The 16767-nt window shown below is 40.1% G+C and overlaps 1 long non-coding RNA gene across 3 annotated transcripts in view; it reads right to left on the bottom strand.

Annotated features, from left to right (window-relative positions):
• LOC111562979 (uncharacterized) overlaps positions 1 to 16767 on the bottom strand; it is an 88188-nt gene that overhangs the window by 65497 nt on the left and 5924 nt on the right. The window contains exon 5 of one of the 3 annotated variants that reach the window (XR_002745647.3): positions 7603 to 8112. The exons of the other annotated variants lie outside the window; for them this stretch is intronic. This is a non-coding gene — a long non-coding RNA (uncharacterized LOC111562979). Of the gene's footprint in view, positions 1 to 7602; positions 8113 to 16767 lie in introns of those variants that run through there. 3 annotated transcript variants of the gene reach the window in all.

The following is a 16767-nucleotide window of genomic DNA, read 5'->3' as shown; positions in this document are numbered from 1 at the left end:
AGAATTTCCACAGGGTCAAAAGATCAAGGTTTCCAAAAATAAAAAATAAAAAAAAATGGCTTTTTGTATTTACAAAGCAAAAGATGCAGATACTGTAGAATGAGGTTCACATCACAGGTAGTTTCAAATATGCTGGCAGTGTCTTTTCTTGGTCCATAACTCTGGGCAAGGTTAGAATCTGTTGAATAGATTGCCAGAAAATTATGAAGACAGACTCTGGTGATACACGGACTTCTTCTCCATTAGCACGTAAGTAAAATTTAAATACTAAGTGTTAAGGAGCCTGCAAAACATTAGCATAGCAAGTACAATGTAAGAAAAAAAAAAAAATTCCAAAGCAAACCCTATAAAATAATTACCATCTTATAAAAATAATCATAAACAGTTAAAATGCTCAATTTCAACTCTAAAAGCAGCTTTTTAATGTTTAAAAAATTTTGTTCATGTGTAAAAGCAATCAATTTATTGACTGTAAAAAAATAGCCATGAAAATATACGATTAGATTTATTTAAAAATCTATTTGGATTACAGAATACACACCAGTACTTCTTTTTTTGTTAATTATTACTAATTGTATCATGTTTTTAAAAATATGTTTATGTTGTTAAACAGAGGATTAATCAGTTTCATCTAAACTGAAATAAACAAGACAGATTTGGGAATAACTTTGCAAATTATTTTGTGTTTGACAATCTTTTTAGGTAAAAAAATGAAAAAATTATCCTTTGAAAAAAAATTTAAGGTTTATGGTTATTCACTGTTAGACATATTTAATGTCATTTTACAGTCTGCTTTTTCATAATTGTATTGATGGTTTAATTCTAAAAAATGAAGAAAAGCTGATAAACAAAGGAAAATTATGTAAAATTACAGATTTTGAATTTAGTTCAAAGCACAGCTGTGGTAAGGTAGCACAGGTTGTATAACATTTCATAGAAAACATATTTGCTACTGCAAACAAGGTGCTTTTTTTAGGACACTGGGTTGTTTAGCAAGCAGGGTACACAAAAACAACAAAGGTCTCATTGTATGGAATGTTTTATTTATTGTCAGTGTAGCTCGTATCCCTGGTCGTGCAGTAAAAGGTCAGCCACGGTCAGAATAATACCTTCAGGTCCATAAATAGTAAAGAAATATTGTACATATGGAATATTCTGAGAGAGAAAGGGAAACCGTTATCACTGCTAAAATACCAATAACCTATACAAATAAAATGTTTATCCAGAATCTGTTTTGTCATCAACAAACAGGATTTAAAAATGTGAGGCAACAATAGCCAATGTATTATCAAAAAGGAAATGTGGCTCCACATCACAGATATGAAATTTTAAAACGGTACCCAAACCCTGCTTCCTCATCACCTTTACAAAGATGAAGAGTTCAGATAATCACTCACAAAAGTTAGAAGTGAAATGTTAGAAATGATTGAAACTGAACACAGTGCCCTTTTAGGAGACGAATGAGCCAAAAGCAGCTCACACAGGAGTATTTGTGGACATGTTTCTATTAATATGGCCACGCTGAGCATGTGATGAGACTCTACATGCTGCTGCAGAGGTCCACCTGCTGCTCTGATTTTGTCCATCCTGCCTTTGCAGCGTATCTGAGACTATAATGAAAACAAATAATGCAAAAAAACAACCACTTCACTGGAGCTGAGTAATGGGAAAGTGTGAAATGTCCTGGCGCAGATGTGTAAAAGTAACACAAGTGGAGCAGCTCTCTCTTTTTTCTTGCCTCTGAAGGTTACAGAACAGCAAGATTAAAGGGAGAGTTGGTTCACGGCTGCAAACGGGCGGCGAAGAATGCGTTTCCTGCTAAGAAAATGAGGGAGAGAAAATGGGAGGTTGTGCAGGAGATAGTGGAAGAGGTGGAACAATGGAGTGAACGGCGAGAGAGATATTGGGGGAGTTTGGTGAGACATTTAGGAGGAGACGACAGTGTGATGATGGGTGAAGAGGCAAGTGATGGATGAGACAGGGAGAGAGGGAAGGGGGAGGAAGGGGGAGGAAGGGGGGAGACAGAAACAGAGAGAGGAAGGATGGGGGAGAGCAATTGTGCTGTTCTTGACACCTCCACAGAAAACACCTTGGCAAGCTGTCAATCAGTCAGCCTTGCTTGATTGATTTTCTCCTCTTTTCAATCAGCATTTCACTGTGCGTCCCTCTCTTCCTCCAGAATGTGCCCTGATGCCAACTTTCAGGGTTTTTTTTTTCCCTGAGCGCGTCCTTTATGCTGCATGTCAGGACCAGAAATGGTTGTCACATCAACTGTCCTGAAGCAATCAACGGATTAGATGAGATATTCAAAATATAGCCTCATCACCTAATTTTTCAAATTGAACTATTTCTGACGTGATGTGTTAAATACCGCAAAGGGACATTCAAATTGCCCTTCTTCAGAGCATTGGGGGATAACTATATTCATATTTAATAACTATGAAGTGGTAAAATACCTCTGTGCAACCCTGTCTCACAAATTACATTTATATACGTCTAATTTGCAACCGCAAATATGTTTTGAAGGAAACGTAATTGTGACTGGATTGTAGCAGCGAGGAAATGTTTTGAAAGTATATTTTTGAAAAGTTGTAAATATGCAAATGTACACAATGCATTTTTCCCCACAATTATCTTGGAGCATAACATACAACTTTTTTATCCATGCAGTATATTTTGTCACTGGAAGTAGTTTGCACCGTTCAAACATAAAAACGTTACATTACTATATTTGTTTCAAAAGCTTTATGTTGTGAAAAACTGAGATTTGGAAACGTGTTTCTTATGTCTTGTCATTTTGTAAAGATGTTACTTATTTTTGCTATTTTTTTATTTTATTATTTGGAAATACCAGAATTTGCACATTATTTTACATTTTTGTCTGTCAGATCACATCATTTCTAAAAAAAATACATCGGACATCACATTCAAACTGTTACTCAGTACTTGAGTAGTCTTTTCACCAAATACTGTTTTACTCTTTAGTAATTTTTTGGATGACTGCTTTTTACTTCTACTTGAGTGACATTATTTTAAAGTAACGTTAGTCTTACTTGAGTACAATTTTTGGCTACTCTACCCACCTCTGGTTCCAGTTCATGACCCTTTGCTGCAGGTCTTCCCTACTTTCCTGTCTGCTGTATTCCACTTATCTGTCAAATAAAGCCAACAAAGAGCCAAAAAATTGATACATTGAATTTTAGGTGGGTCAAGGTACGTGTCCACTAGAACAGGCAATTTCACGCATCCCATTCACTGTCTACATGAAAAGCACCGTGTTGCATGCTGGTCCAGTTGCAGTGCATTTCAAGCTGCGATCTGGAGTGGGCCGAAGCTCATTTGCATAAGTAGACTCGACTTCTACTTTATGCAAATTCGATACGGCGTGCAGAGGTACGACGCATCGTTAAACTTCTAAACGTCTAAACTAGGCGTGGGTGAACTAAACCGTAGACAGATTCAGCAACTACACGGGTTATTTCTTGCCTCAAATGCTTTCAGAAATATTATTCGCTGAACTGTTTTTGTAATAAAAGAGAAAAATTGCAACCGAGCCGCCATGTTGGTCCGGCTTGAAATCCAGGAGCAGACAGCTCCCGAGTCGATGCGTTTGTCCAATCAGGGGCAGGATAGTTCAAGAAGAAGGTCGGCAGGAGTTGAACACCAGCTACTGGCCTCAAGTACATACCCACCAAGCGGGCAATTGTCAGATGTGGCGCGTTTACATGCAGGAAAAATGCATCTAGTGGACACGCAGCATAAGTACTTTTAAAGGGTAAATCAGGAAGTGCTTGATAATGAACACATCACCAATGTGCGGTTGGTTAATGTGGAAATTGTTCCAGAAGCTCCTAAGGTGAATCTAGATGCTGTACTGCAAGGCTCCACAAGCTCGAGAGTATCTCCATGGTTACAGCTAACACACCATTAAACAAAAAAAAAACCAACAGAAAGAAATTATTTTATTTTTATTTTACAGATTTGTTCCAAGTGCCAATTTGCATGTCAAGTGTAAAAATAACAATGACAACTTGTAACTGCATGCTACGTTTGCATGAAGTAGAAGTCAAGTCTGCTTTATGCAAATGAGCTTCACATAGCCAGCAGATGGGATGCAAGAAATTGACAGTGGACACATGAGCTATGACAGTCCTGGTACCTGCAAACGGTGTAGCCATCGCATAATAGACTACTTCTCAAGACATTGAAAGTGCTTGAGTTGACAAAAAGTCTTAAAATGTTGAATATAATCACTATAATTGCACTTTGAGTTTGCAGTAATCTGTGAATGTAATAGACAGATGAAAAATGTAGACAAATACAAATGAAACGAACATTTTGTTGTTTAAGTTCACGTATATGTCTATTCATCGATTCAGTCGTCAACCTAAATTTATTTGAACTGAAAATCTTTGCTTATTCTGTCAAATATTGCTATTTGGCAAAAATGTGAAAAACTGCGATTAATTAATTACAAAGCCTATAATTAATTAGATTTTTTTATCGTGCCCCACCACTATATCCTACATATAGTAAATATATTGTGCATATATTGACAGGGTACTTGACTGTCACCTCCTTGAGGTAGCTTAATGCATAAAGCGATTACATGTAAACTGGATGTACCTGCTTCACCTCCACAAATAAACATACAGGCAGGTAAAGGTAAATAAATCAGAGAGGGAAAAACAATGAGCTGAGTAACCTTTTCATTGCCATCTAAAAGGTTAACAAGCAGCCAATAAAGCTCGGGGCAAAGCCAGCGGTCTCATTTGGAGAGAACAAAAGCATGCAGTGTGTTGTTGCTGCACTACATTTACTATACTACGCACCTAAATAAGATCTGTAAAACTTCACAGCTGTCAATCTGCCTCTCCGTTGCTCGTCGCCACCAACAAATTGTTCTAATCTTGTTTCATAGCAATATTTCTGAGACTGGGGATTTTTCAAAGGAATAATAGTCTTTTATCTTTAAAAGTGTTATCATATCATTTGAATTTACGCAAATGACAGTGTTTATTGCAGCAGTGGGATTCTGGGGCCCTGGCCGGTCTCCACTTTATACTTGTGCTGCTGACTCAGACGGTGGGCAGAATTCCTGTGGTAAAAAAGTGAGCGTGGACAGTGGAGGTGTGTCTGAGAGACAGAGCCCATTGATTTCCATGCGGATGGATGAATAGATCAAATGATTTAGCTTTTTCTCCTCAATTCCCTCCGCATCCATGAAGGCCAAGGCCAATCAAATAGCCACCAATTGTTTTGGTTTTTCAGTGAAATAGCGGGCCTGGTGGGAGCAGGTTTTATATTAATCAGAGAGACAAATAGGACAGGGCATGTGGGAGGTGTCTTGGGAGAGAGATTCTGCAGTTATAAAGAGCAAGTGGAAGGGAAAGGAGGTAAAAAAAAAAAAAAAAGAGGAACAAAGTAGGAGGACTAAATATTAAATAACTGCACAGCACATGACAGGCGCAGGTTTTAATGTAAGGGATAACCGCCCCACATAAAAGCTGCTTGTATGCTAAAATAATTAAGAACCATGGACAGCGACAACTGAGAAAACATGTGAATGTACTGATTTTTTAAAAAAAGAAAAAAACAGACAAGGCACAAGCGGAGAAAATGGGAAATTACTTGAGCACAAAAGATGTGCAATTTGCCCCTCCACCAGCCACGACAACATAATAAGGTGATAAAATCAGACAGATTGGTTGTTACTGTAGCAATGACATCTATCCATCATTCAGCATACATCCTCACAGCTTACCAACATGTCAATCACGCTATGCTTCTCACATCCCACCAGGACCAAGACTATCCAGAAAGTGAAATCAATTATCTTACCAGTCCCTTTCCCCCCCAGAGCTCTTGACCCTGTTGCATTTCAGCATTTACCATGAATATGAAATTCATGATGTAGATTACATTCCTGATTACAGAACTGCCGTCTTCCTTTTGCAATGTGAATAGTAGGTAGATGTAATCAGAGTCCTGTGGCAAAGGGGTCCTTATTTAGTTTGTGAGAGAAGATAGCAACAGGGAAATGAAAAACCCAGTCTCATTTCCTGTCTGCTACAGCCACTATGAGGTTTCAAAGCACAAAATGTTCCTCTGGTGATACATATCGCTCAGCCCTTCGACTCCAACCGTAAACCAAACACAAAATTGCTTTTTTTTTCAACAAAACTTTTTCTGCAGGCCACCATGAAGCCGTACGCTGAAAAGGACTTGTGAGCACTGCCCATTATGCAAGGAGTCATGCATTTTACAATTTCCTTTTGTCCTCAGCACACTGGCCGGGCCTGAATTTGCCTGTGTGGCGTTGATATCCACGACTGCAGGCCTAATTAGTCCTGAGGAAATATAGTAACGTTTATTGCATTTTATCCCCGTCTGCAACAGATAAAGGCTTCATAAATATTGTAACTTCAACATACCCAGACAGTTATTAAAAATGAAAGGAATAGTTGACCTCTAAACATGCCATAGATTTCCTCATTGTTCCTTGCACCGTTCCCTGCGTGAGGCCTCCCAGGGAAAAGAAGGATGAGCGAACCTCGAGGAGCCTCGGCATCATGTCAAAGATCCCCAGCTTCTTCTTTCGCTCCGACAGAAACAAGTGTTGATTGTCCTGAGCCTGCAGAGAGCCACCAGGGAGAAGGGCCAGAGATTAAGGCTGACAAGTTTAGCCCCCACTTGTGAGAGAAAGCATGTAACACACATACAACAGTGTCACATTAGACCAACTCCCCAGTGTGGGAAATGCTGAATTGTTGAATTTTAATGCAGCTCTGTGGCATAAAAAAAGGGAAATGTGAGGTATTTAAATCTTGTCTAAGAAACTACCAAGAAGGACATAAACGTGAAATGTTTTTGTCCACTAAAAGGTACTGATTGTGTTGTACGCCATATTGAAAAGTCTCTAATCATCACCAGCACCGCATTTCATTAGCCTGTCGTCAATGAGATCAGTTTGAGGTTTTTTGGTTAAAGTGAATTAACTGTCTCCGTACAGCGTTTTCAGATGAGACTGTGGTTCTTTTTACAGTTTAAAGTGGGTGTGAAGGGAGGGAAGCAGTAACAGCGAGCCAGAAGTTGTGTTGTGAGCCTAATTCAATTCTGTGATGGGAGCTGTCTACTTTATTACCTCAGTGAATTACCTGCTCTCACCCTTTCCCTCCAACATTCAATCTAGGCGTATAGGTGTTATCTCACCACGGCACAATAGCACAGGGGATAGTTACTGGATACTGTGTTGATGTAACAATACGAACAGATTATGTTCTCCAAACACATGCTAATGGTATCCATATTAAAGCAGCAATGTCCTTTTTTTGGTGCTGTTGAGTGTATGTTTTGCTGTATGAGTCCATCGCAGTTGATTGCAAGCTGAAAACTCTTGGATTTACGTTCCAATGCAGTTTTTTCTGTTCCATAACCTCCCCACGGTTCCTATGTTATCTTAACAGGGAGTGTGTGTGTGTGTGTGTGTGTGTGTGTGTGTGTGTGTGTGTGTGTGTGTGTGTGTGTGTGTGTGTGTGTGTGTGTGTGTGTGTGTGTGTGTGTGTGTGTGTGTGTGTCAGAGCCCTTGGTCAGGACGGGATTACGAGGGCTTTTCTTGGACACACAACTGCACATACTTTTCCTGCCGTTTTGCTCAAAATGGAAAACAACGCAACAAATCAGTGTCAAGTGCAAATAAGACATTACTGGAATAACAATGTTGTCACACAATCACTACAACAAAACTGCCATTATGTGAGAGGATGGAAAGATCTATATTTTAAAAGTTAAATATGAGTTTGATCTCAGGACTTCTTTGACTCCTGCTCTGCACTGCTGCTTTCCAATGAGTCATCAGTTGCATCTGTATTCCATTCACTGACGTTTAAACTCAATAGTGAGCTGAAATAGTCCAAGGCAGCTTTTTGTGATTACTCATCCGCTTTTAGTGCTACGATAGCAACATGGCTCTGACTGTGCTGTGACGTTCATGGATGTTTCATACATCTTACTTGCCTCTTTGCACAGATTCATTCTTTTTGTTCTTCTACTTGTCTCTTCAGACATGTGGCTTGTAAGCTGCTTCTCTTTTCAACAATGCCCAGCAAGAGCCTGTGGACACATAAGCATGTGCTGTAATTAGGAACGACTGAAAACCTGCTGGAAGTTACCATATATACCCACAATGAACAAAGAGGGAGATTTACATGACAAAGACAGAGCTGAAGGAGTGACTGAGTTGGTGACTGAGTGAGTGGGTCAACCAGAGCTTTGCTACCTCTCAGTCATGACTTAATTAAAGACTCATACTTTGGTCACATGACTTATTCATCATGTTTAACCAAAATCCTTCTAGATCAAGTCTTGAGGCAGTTATCTCAGGCTAACAAGACCAACTCCTATGTCAAATCTAAGGCTTTAGAGTCATAATTGTATTTTCAATGGTCACTGAGGCATAAAAACTGTATGTGTAGAATCATCAGTCAGTTCCGATCAAAACAACTTAAAGGTTTGGTAACTTCAGCCCAGAATAATGGGACTGTTTTAGGGCTGCACAAAGGCTTGGTGGTTATGATGAAGAAAACAGCATGTCTTTTGCTAGAGATACTTTCTAGTGTCACTCTTTCATTCCATTTCCGGTTATCCACAATTCTTTTATCTTTTGTTACTGTCAGACCTCCTCTTACTTTTTTTTGCCACACTTTTGCCATTTGCAACTATTTACCAGGCCCCATGATTCAACCACCTTTTGTTCTTTGTTGCCTTACCCTCTGTTACTGAGTAGCAACCATACGCAAATTAACCAGCATTCACTCTTGTATATTTACATAGGGCACAATTGGTTGATATGTTTCCTGGTACCTCTGCTGCGAAGCAGATGATTGGTTTTCTAGGGGGAGGGACATGTGTCATATAAACTAACAACAATATTATCCCGCAGATTTGTGTTCTGGATTCTTGAAGTGGTGAATCTCTACCTTATGAGGTCTGTGCTGTAGCTTACTGTTAAATGAAAACTGCAAGTGAATAAGCAGGTAAGCAAATATTTAACATGAAGGAAATCAACCAAACAGTGTCCCAGACTGAAATATCTCAATAAATATTGCATAACATAAGGTGTCTAGAGGATGAATCCTAATGACTGTCAGTCAGTTATTACTTGTATTTTCTTATACCAAAGTTTTCATAAAAAGAGACCAAAATGTGATGAACAGGCACCCACTTAGGAGGCGCAGATATTTTTCCCATCCAACAGATGGAGATGCTGATTACAGCTTTGCTTCACACCCCTGTTACCAAGTGTGCTCAATCTGAAACATATAGTCATGCATGGCTGCACAAGGTCAAGAAAAGGTTATGTCATATGCCATTGCAACATCTGTCATCCAATGTCCTTTGATCCACATTAATGACCAAACCTCCTGCTTCATATCTAAAGTTCATGATCATTAACATTCTACAGCTGTAATAGAAAAAAAAAGTTCATTTCTGATTAAAAGCCCACCTTCTAAATCATCTACCAAGAGCAAGAAGCAGCCACTTTTAGCATGTAGACGGCGCTGAATAAAATCGCTACAGATGTTGACTTGAACTTGAAACACCCTCCCTCTGTCGCTTCTCCTCCATCTCCCCGCTTGTTTCCCGACCTCGTCAGGATTCAAGCAGTTAAAGCAGAGATGAGGTGCAGTACAACCCAACTGAGTTTTCGGCAGCATGTGTGGAAGTATACAGTAGCAGTCTGTTTGTCCCCTGTAAATCCCACTGATCCTCCACAAAATCCAGTCTCAACCGCAGAGGGCTCTGTCTGGGGCCCAAGGCAAGCCCTGACAGGTGGCGCCGTCCTGAGTACTGGCAAGGTGAATGTCTGCCGAAAAGGAACACTGGTGGTAACTCCTAAAAATACTGCAAGATAAACACACTGAACCCCGTTTCTTTCTCTGAAGTTATTTTTCTTTTCCTCTATGCTCCCTGACATGATGCCTTAGTAGCAAACATTTTATTTCACCACAATTAGGTTCCAATATAAATCAGAACTGCCTGTTCTAGAACGTGTAATTGTGTTTTAAGAGGGAGCTAAGCTGAGCCAAAATGAAATTGGAAAAAACCTTCTATGTTCACAAACATACGAACAAGAGCTAAAGGATGTTCCCATGGACCACAGTCTCCACAGTCCATTTATCTAAAGCTCAGAGTAACATGACAGGTCGGGAAGGTCCATTATGGCAATAATGCAAAGCTCACTTACACAGCAGGGCTCCTTGTCTCTCCTCAAAGCTTTGAAATGTACTTAGTATTGCAGCTATTTTAGACCAATTGCTTGGTTGTCTTCCTCTGTTTGTCTAACAAGCGAAAGCAAAGCCAGAGTCATGCTTTAACAGAGTGCACAGCTCTGCTCTCTCTCTCCCTCTCAGTCCACACTGCTGGGCCTATGTATGCTCACACATGTATAGGCAGCATGGATGTGAGTCCGGGCCATGTGTCTGGATTTGTGCATGTGTTCAGTGTTGCAGAAATTTGATGGTCTGTGTGCAGCCGCCACCATAACTCATTAGTGCAGTGGGACCATTGGATGAGGCTCATTGCTTCAGATGTGGTAACAGTGACCCCCACAGGAGGAGAAATACACCGACCTTCCTGCCAGAGGGAAACTAATTCCCACCACCTTCACTGATTATACCCCGGGTGCAGGCAGTTCACGGAGACATGTTGGGCAAGGGCAAAATAATAAAATATTAATAGCACCAATTCTTTATCCCTATCTTAAATAGGCCAGGAGAAAACTTCCTCAGCAAGAATATTACAAGTGACATGATACGCTTTGACCGGTGACTGCGTGTTCCACGGTACTGTTTGTACCTGCACTGCAAAGTGAGAGAGACAGACTACAGTCTGCACAGATTGTGCACAAAGCAAATCTGTTCTTTCATGTGGCATCAGGGTAACTGTTGAGGAGAAAACTCCCACGAGGACGAGCCTTGTGATCTCTTGTGAAGCCATCATTACACGTCTGACACATTATCTTGGGATCTATTAAAATGATCATCAGCTGTAAAATATTTGCGGCTCACAAGAGATAAGTGGTGGTGCTGTACAAGAGGAGTGTGTTTACTAATGTAAGCTGCAGCTCAAGGCAGTAAACAAACCAGCTCCTCAAAAGCAGGAAGCTCTGTGATTGGTCCAAAGAAAAAAAAAAAAAGACTGTTCCTCTTAAAAAATAAAAAAGTGGTCTCTAAGCACCGTATGCTCAGTACATTTTAATCTTTTGAGTAGGTTAGTGTGCACATCAGATCTGATTAACTGAGACATCAGCTTCCTTTAATCAAAGCACATATAACATCATCATAATTAGCCTTTTCATTGAGGTTTAGATGCTACTGATGGTTTTTAATTTTTTAATCTTTTTTTGGTTTTTGCATTGAAGTTATTTTATTCTCCATAGAAAGAAGTAGATCAGTTCTGCAGCCACAGAGCAGAGACATGTAAAATTCTAATCATTTCATCTATGCACAATTCTGATGTACTTGGACTCCACAAATAATAGTTTTTATCATGATTTATAATTGTACTGGACTACATTTCAGCAACATGTATACTATATTTTAGTGTATTTGTATGACAGCAGTACTTATTTTTCATCTATAAATGCATATATTGCATTTCTGAACAAAAAAGTAAACTAACCGACAGTATATTAAATATTTTAGTTTATTTACAACAGCTACTCTATGAATTGCTATATGCGAACAATGGCCCCGCAGCATGTAATGTAGCTAATAGGAGCCGATCTGCTGAACTGCGTATTCTTAATTCTCTATATGTTTTGCTGCAAATGCTTAATGTTAACACACTACAAAGAAGCTTATTTGGAACTATGTATTTCTCCTTATTGTATTGCTACTTTTGCTTGAGCCGAATACTCATCATCATCATCATGCCTGCAGCATTTGCACTTGTTTGTCTGCGTTATTATAGACCTTAACAAGGGATCAGCAGTAGGATTAGATGTATAACGGCGAAGACAAGATGAAGTAAAGTGAATCATCTATCACTCTGGTTTCCATCTGCCCATGAAACAGACAAATTATTCTGCCCTCTATCCAGGCCTGAAATAACACCAGTCAGGTGACATACAGTCACCTCCCCTGTCCTCGCTGTACGCATTTAGGTTGTGTATAGCATCACTTTCTATTACCGTGGTTCTCATCAATTACCCATCTGGCCGAGCTAAAAGTTATTTTGTTGTGAATGTCCTGTGAATGCCAAATGTTGCCCGTACAATTTCGGCTGTGTGTACTCCAGCTGCTGTCGGCTTGGCAGTGCAACGAGCTTAACCGGCTAAATGGCCGTGCTGCTTGTTGAATCCGGGTGGTAAATATAGTATTACGACAAGCCAAGGCACAGTGTTTCTCAGTGGTGGGAAATTTAGCGGCTGTACCTTTTAGCAAAGACATCACAGTTTAGGTCCATCATGAAAATTATGCTAATTATATCTGAACCTTTCTATATCAGCAGAAAATTGACAACTGTAAAGGATCGAAATGATTTTTTATGTATGCGGCGCATCTGCTTTGTTATGGCCCTACACAGTTGTGCAGCTTAGAATTTTGATTATATCATGTTTGTGAGTGTATGCATGAGTAAGTTTTTATCTGTCGGTGATCCCGAGGGACAAATATATATTATTAAAATACTGAGTGAATGTGAACAGCGAAGGAACAAAGAGTGCTGGAGCAGCTGTGCCAGATGGAGGCTCCATATCGCTCCTCTCGCTGTTGACTTGCTCTCTGTCAGCCTTATCACCTGGGTGTTACTGTTGGTGCCCCACTAAGAGTGCACCTGCAAACAGCAGTGGGAGCAGGCGAGGGCTCGGGGGTGCCCTTTTATCACAATCCTCATCTCTCCTGTTGGGGTAGCACCAACTGAAAGGCTGTGGTCATGAACCTTACTTCTCTGCCACCACAGGCATTGGCACCACCTGGGGGGGAGAATGAGTTTGTGCTTTAGTGCTGCAGAACTCCACAGCGGGACTCCTGCAGCACTAAAGCCTATTTATCCGTACAGAATTACTGTCTCATCCATAACAAGGATTTATAAAAAAAAAATAAAAAAAAAAAAAAACGCTAATCCACCGGTGCATGCTATATCAAAAACAAAAGGCAAAATTAATCAGGCTTATTCATTTATGAACTTAGATATGTAAATGATCATCAGCATGTGTCCTTTGAACAATTCATACATGAGTCATGCATGATGCATGACGTGATAATACAAAATGTTGCCGAAGAAATGTGTGTCATATTGCAGTGATTTTTTTTTTTTTTTTTTTTTTTTATAGCTGCAGCTTTAAAAGTTTAACATAACCCTGAAAAGGTCTCGTCCTTTTGGTCTTGCTCCACTGTGGCATCCACCAATTAAATGTGAGGTGTCAGGAGACATTAAATATGCATTGCCTCAGTCTGAGAACGCAAATGTCAACACATTCTTAATATTTTAAAGTAAAGTAAACTGACACGCACGCTGGCTAACGTGTTCCGATTATCTGCTGTGTGAAGTCTCGCCGTAGTTTCTCTTTTTAGATCAAACACAACACAAATGCACACTGAGCACGCAAACACACATTCAAAACTGTGATGCAGAGGAGGAAAGGAGCAAAACTGATGCATTCTACATACCGACGACGCTAAAAAAGGGTGTGATCGTTAAGGAACGTGTACATCTAACCTACGTTAAATTAGCTTACACACACAATTTGCCATCGCCTCCCAAGGTTCCAGCCTTTGTAAGCGATTTGTTTCTACAGGCACACACTGTAGCAACATGAAATTAATTACAGTGCTGCATGTTCACACAGTGGGCTACAAATACTGAAAAGCTGACAATTCTACCTAATACCTTCCCCTGAACATACACATGTTCACTTTCCCTCATAGACACAATCGCTGCCTAAAATCAATTAATTTACTAAGCATTGATAAAAATTGGCAACAAGGGCTTGTTCACAAAATTGTCTCCATATCTGAATGAACTGATTCCTGCAGGCTTTAAATCCTTTCAGCACTGCATTTTTAAGAGTTGTAGTTCTTCAATCTGTCTTGACAAGATTTGATGGACAGATGGTGAGTGCAAACATGATGGCAGTGAACGTTACATGTAGGTCAGATGCTCCAAAGTCATTTCCAGCAGGAGTGAGGGGGAAAGTGACCTTGAAGCATGTTAAAAGTTAAAGCTGGAATCACATCGACATGTGCATCGAAATAAAAACAGCAGCAAGCGCTTATGTAAAAATGTATCAAATGTATGCGTATCAAAATCTGTCCTCTCAAAGTGTCTAATATGCCATTTCCTTTCTAAAAATGACATACAAAGCAATAAAAACCTACAGATTCTTTGTCGTCGTAATCTTATATTTCATCAAAAGGTGTTTTGATTGTGAGTTTTCTCAGTCTTTGGCAGTGAGGGTCAGTTATAGCTGCGTCAGGCAAGTGACTCAGCACATCATTATCTTCACCTTCCTTTTTTGGATGCCGCAAACTTGAATATAATCGAATGACAAACAGAGGACAGGATCCACAGGATACATCAAAGCATTACAGATACATAACATGTGCACAGAAAGATAAATGCTTTCACCTCAAGTCACTCCTGGTACATCAGCACAGTAATGAATGCTGTCACCAGAGGACACTTAATTGCGTTCAGGCAGGCACACGGAGAGATGTGGAAAGACAAAGCCATTAAGTCCTTTTCCAGCTTTTCCCGTCTACATGTTGGATGCTCCAGTGGCCACACCTGATTTGGAATGACAGCTTCTCTTACCTGCACGGTGAATGTGTTGCATTCTTTAAGATTAAAATAAGAACAGCGCTACAGTGTGAATGATTATCTCATTGGCTTTGTTTTGTGCGATCATCAAACGCAATTCAAGAGTGTGACAATCAAATTAGAGGAAATGAGAGCTGACTCGCTGTTCAATTAAAATCAGGCTCCAGTTGTTTCTGAAAGGCTTGCTTGTCAATGTAATTGAATTGTATCATCAGGAAATCATGCATGGAAATGATAATTTCTGCAAAGTGATTATTTTACCTTCACAAAGTGAAAAGCAGTGGACATTACAAGCAGCAGCAGCCTACATTTTATAACCTTTAGGAATGGAAAGTGGCAGAGAGTGCTGGCAGGCCCTGCCAAACACAACAATTTTGTTTGACGCAATCTGTCTCCCAGCTCCACCCACAGCCCAAGCAAACAGTTCTGTCTCACTGAGAGAAAACATAGGCTTCAGCCAGGATGGCTGCTCTGAGAGTGAATTCCATCAAAATGAAAGGCCTTATTAGTTGTGTCAAATACTAATATTCACCATGGCAAAGTGCACAGAATTCAAACAGTATCCCAGGAGCACACAGCAGGCCATATCAACAGATCAAGGCAAAGGGCCCCAGACAATAAGTTGGGATGGTGTGATGGCAGGCATATGAAAGGCATCACAGATGACGCCTAATCTGTATTAAAAGACATGGGCTGGCTGTAATCACGTCTCTGTCACCGTGCTAATGGAATCTAAAGGCAGATAACAGACATGAGAGAGCAAAGAGGGTCAAAAACAGTGCGACACACACACAAAAGGCTGAAAAAAAATCCTGATAATAGCGGTAACAAAAACATCACAGTGCTCATGAAGACCCAGACAGAGCAGGGTGAAATGAGAGCAGAAGGTAGGTGTCAAAGACAGGAGAGGGTATACGATTATGTACTCCCGTGTTCATAAAAGGGAATTTCAATCAATTTTAAGGAGCCAACACTATTAAATATTGACACTCTCCTCCTACTGCTCGCCTGCTAACCTTTCCTCCTCCTTGGTTTGGCAATCAGACATGATGCCGGTCATAATTAAACAGCCAGCCCTTCTTTTCCTTTTTGTGCCAGTAATGAGGCTGCTAAGAATTTTCTCTCTACAAGCTACATGCTGATGTAGAGCATCACCAGTAGCTCAAAGGCTAACACTACAGCATTACACATATAACATTAACAGTACGAAAAGTTTGCTCAAAGGCTTAAAGGGCCCTTCTTGTCTCATTGATTGTGGCAAGAATCATTTTATGATGCACTTGAGGTCTGCACTAATCAGCATGACACATTAAACACAACCAGTTATGCCAAAGTCATTAAACAAGCCACTTAGCAAGGTAGGAATCATAATGTTGCAAATGAAATTGCCAATACGAGGAGATGCAATAAGGTTTTATTTACAATACTCGCTCAGTATGTGCTCACTAAGGAGGTGGAAGAGGAAGTGCAGCTGCAGATGCCCCAAAACACTGTGGAGTAAACCAGCGCAGAAAAGGACATTTAGTCCAGGCTGGGTCTGCTGATGGATGAATGGGTGCATGGGTGGAATGTGTCATGATAAGCTCAGAGTAAATGCACTAAAGTAAGAAGTGTATTGTTAGCCTCTCTTGTCACTCCTCTTGATGAGCTGTCTACCTTGGAAATGGCTTCCAGGCTGCAGCTCCACAGACAGAAGCACTGATGAGCACAGACATGACAATACTTTAACCGTGGAGCTGATGTTTATTGAGGCTTTTCTCTTGCTTTTTGTGACTCATCTGCATTGCAGAGGACCCCAATACATTTGAACATCACAGGCGAGATCATTTCTGGCATGAGTACATGTAAGTCGCCTCTAGACAATATTGTAGTATTAATTATATAAGGTTGTTATGAGCCAGGCAATAATCTCATGACATGTTTTAGTCTACAGGTAGTTACACT

The sequence above is a fragment of the Amphiprion ocellaris genome, chromosome 3 (assembly GCF_022539595.1).
Source record: "Amphiprion ocellaris isolate individual 3 ecotype Okinawa chromosome 3, ASM2253959v1, whole genome shotgun sequence".
In the NCBI taxonomy this organism is placed as follows: Eukaryota; Metazoa; Chordata; class Actinopteri; family Pomacentridae; genus Amphiprion; species Amphiprion ocellaris.
This window is presented reverse-complemented; position numbering and strand designations above follow the sequence as displayed.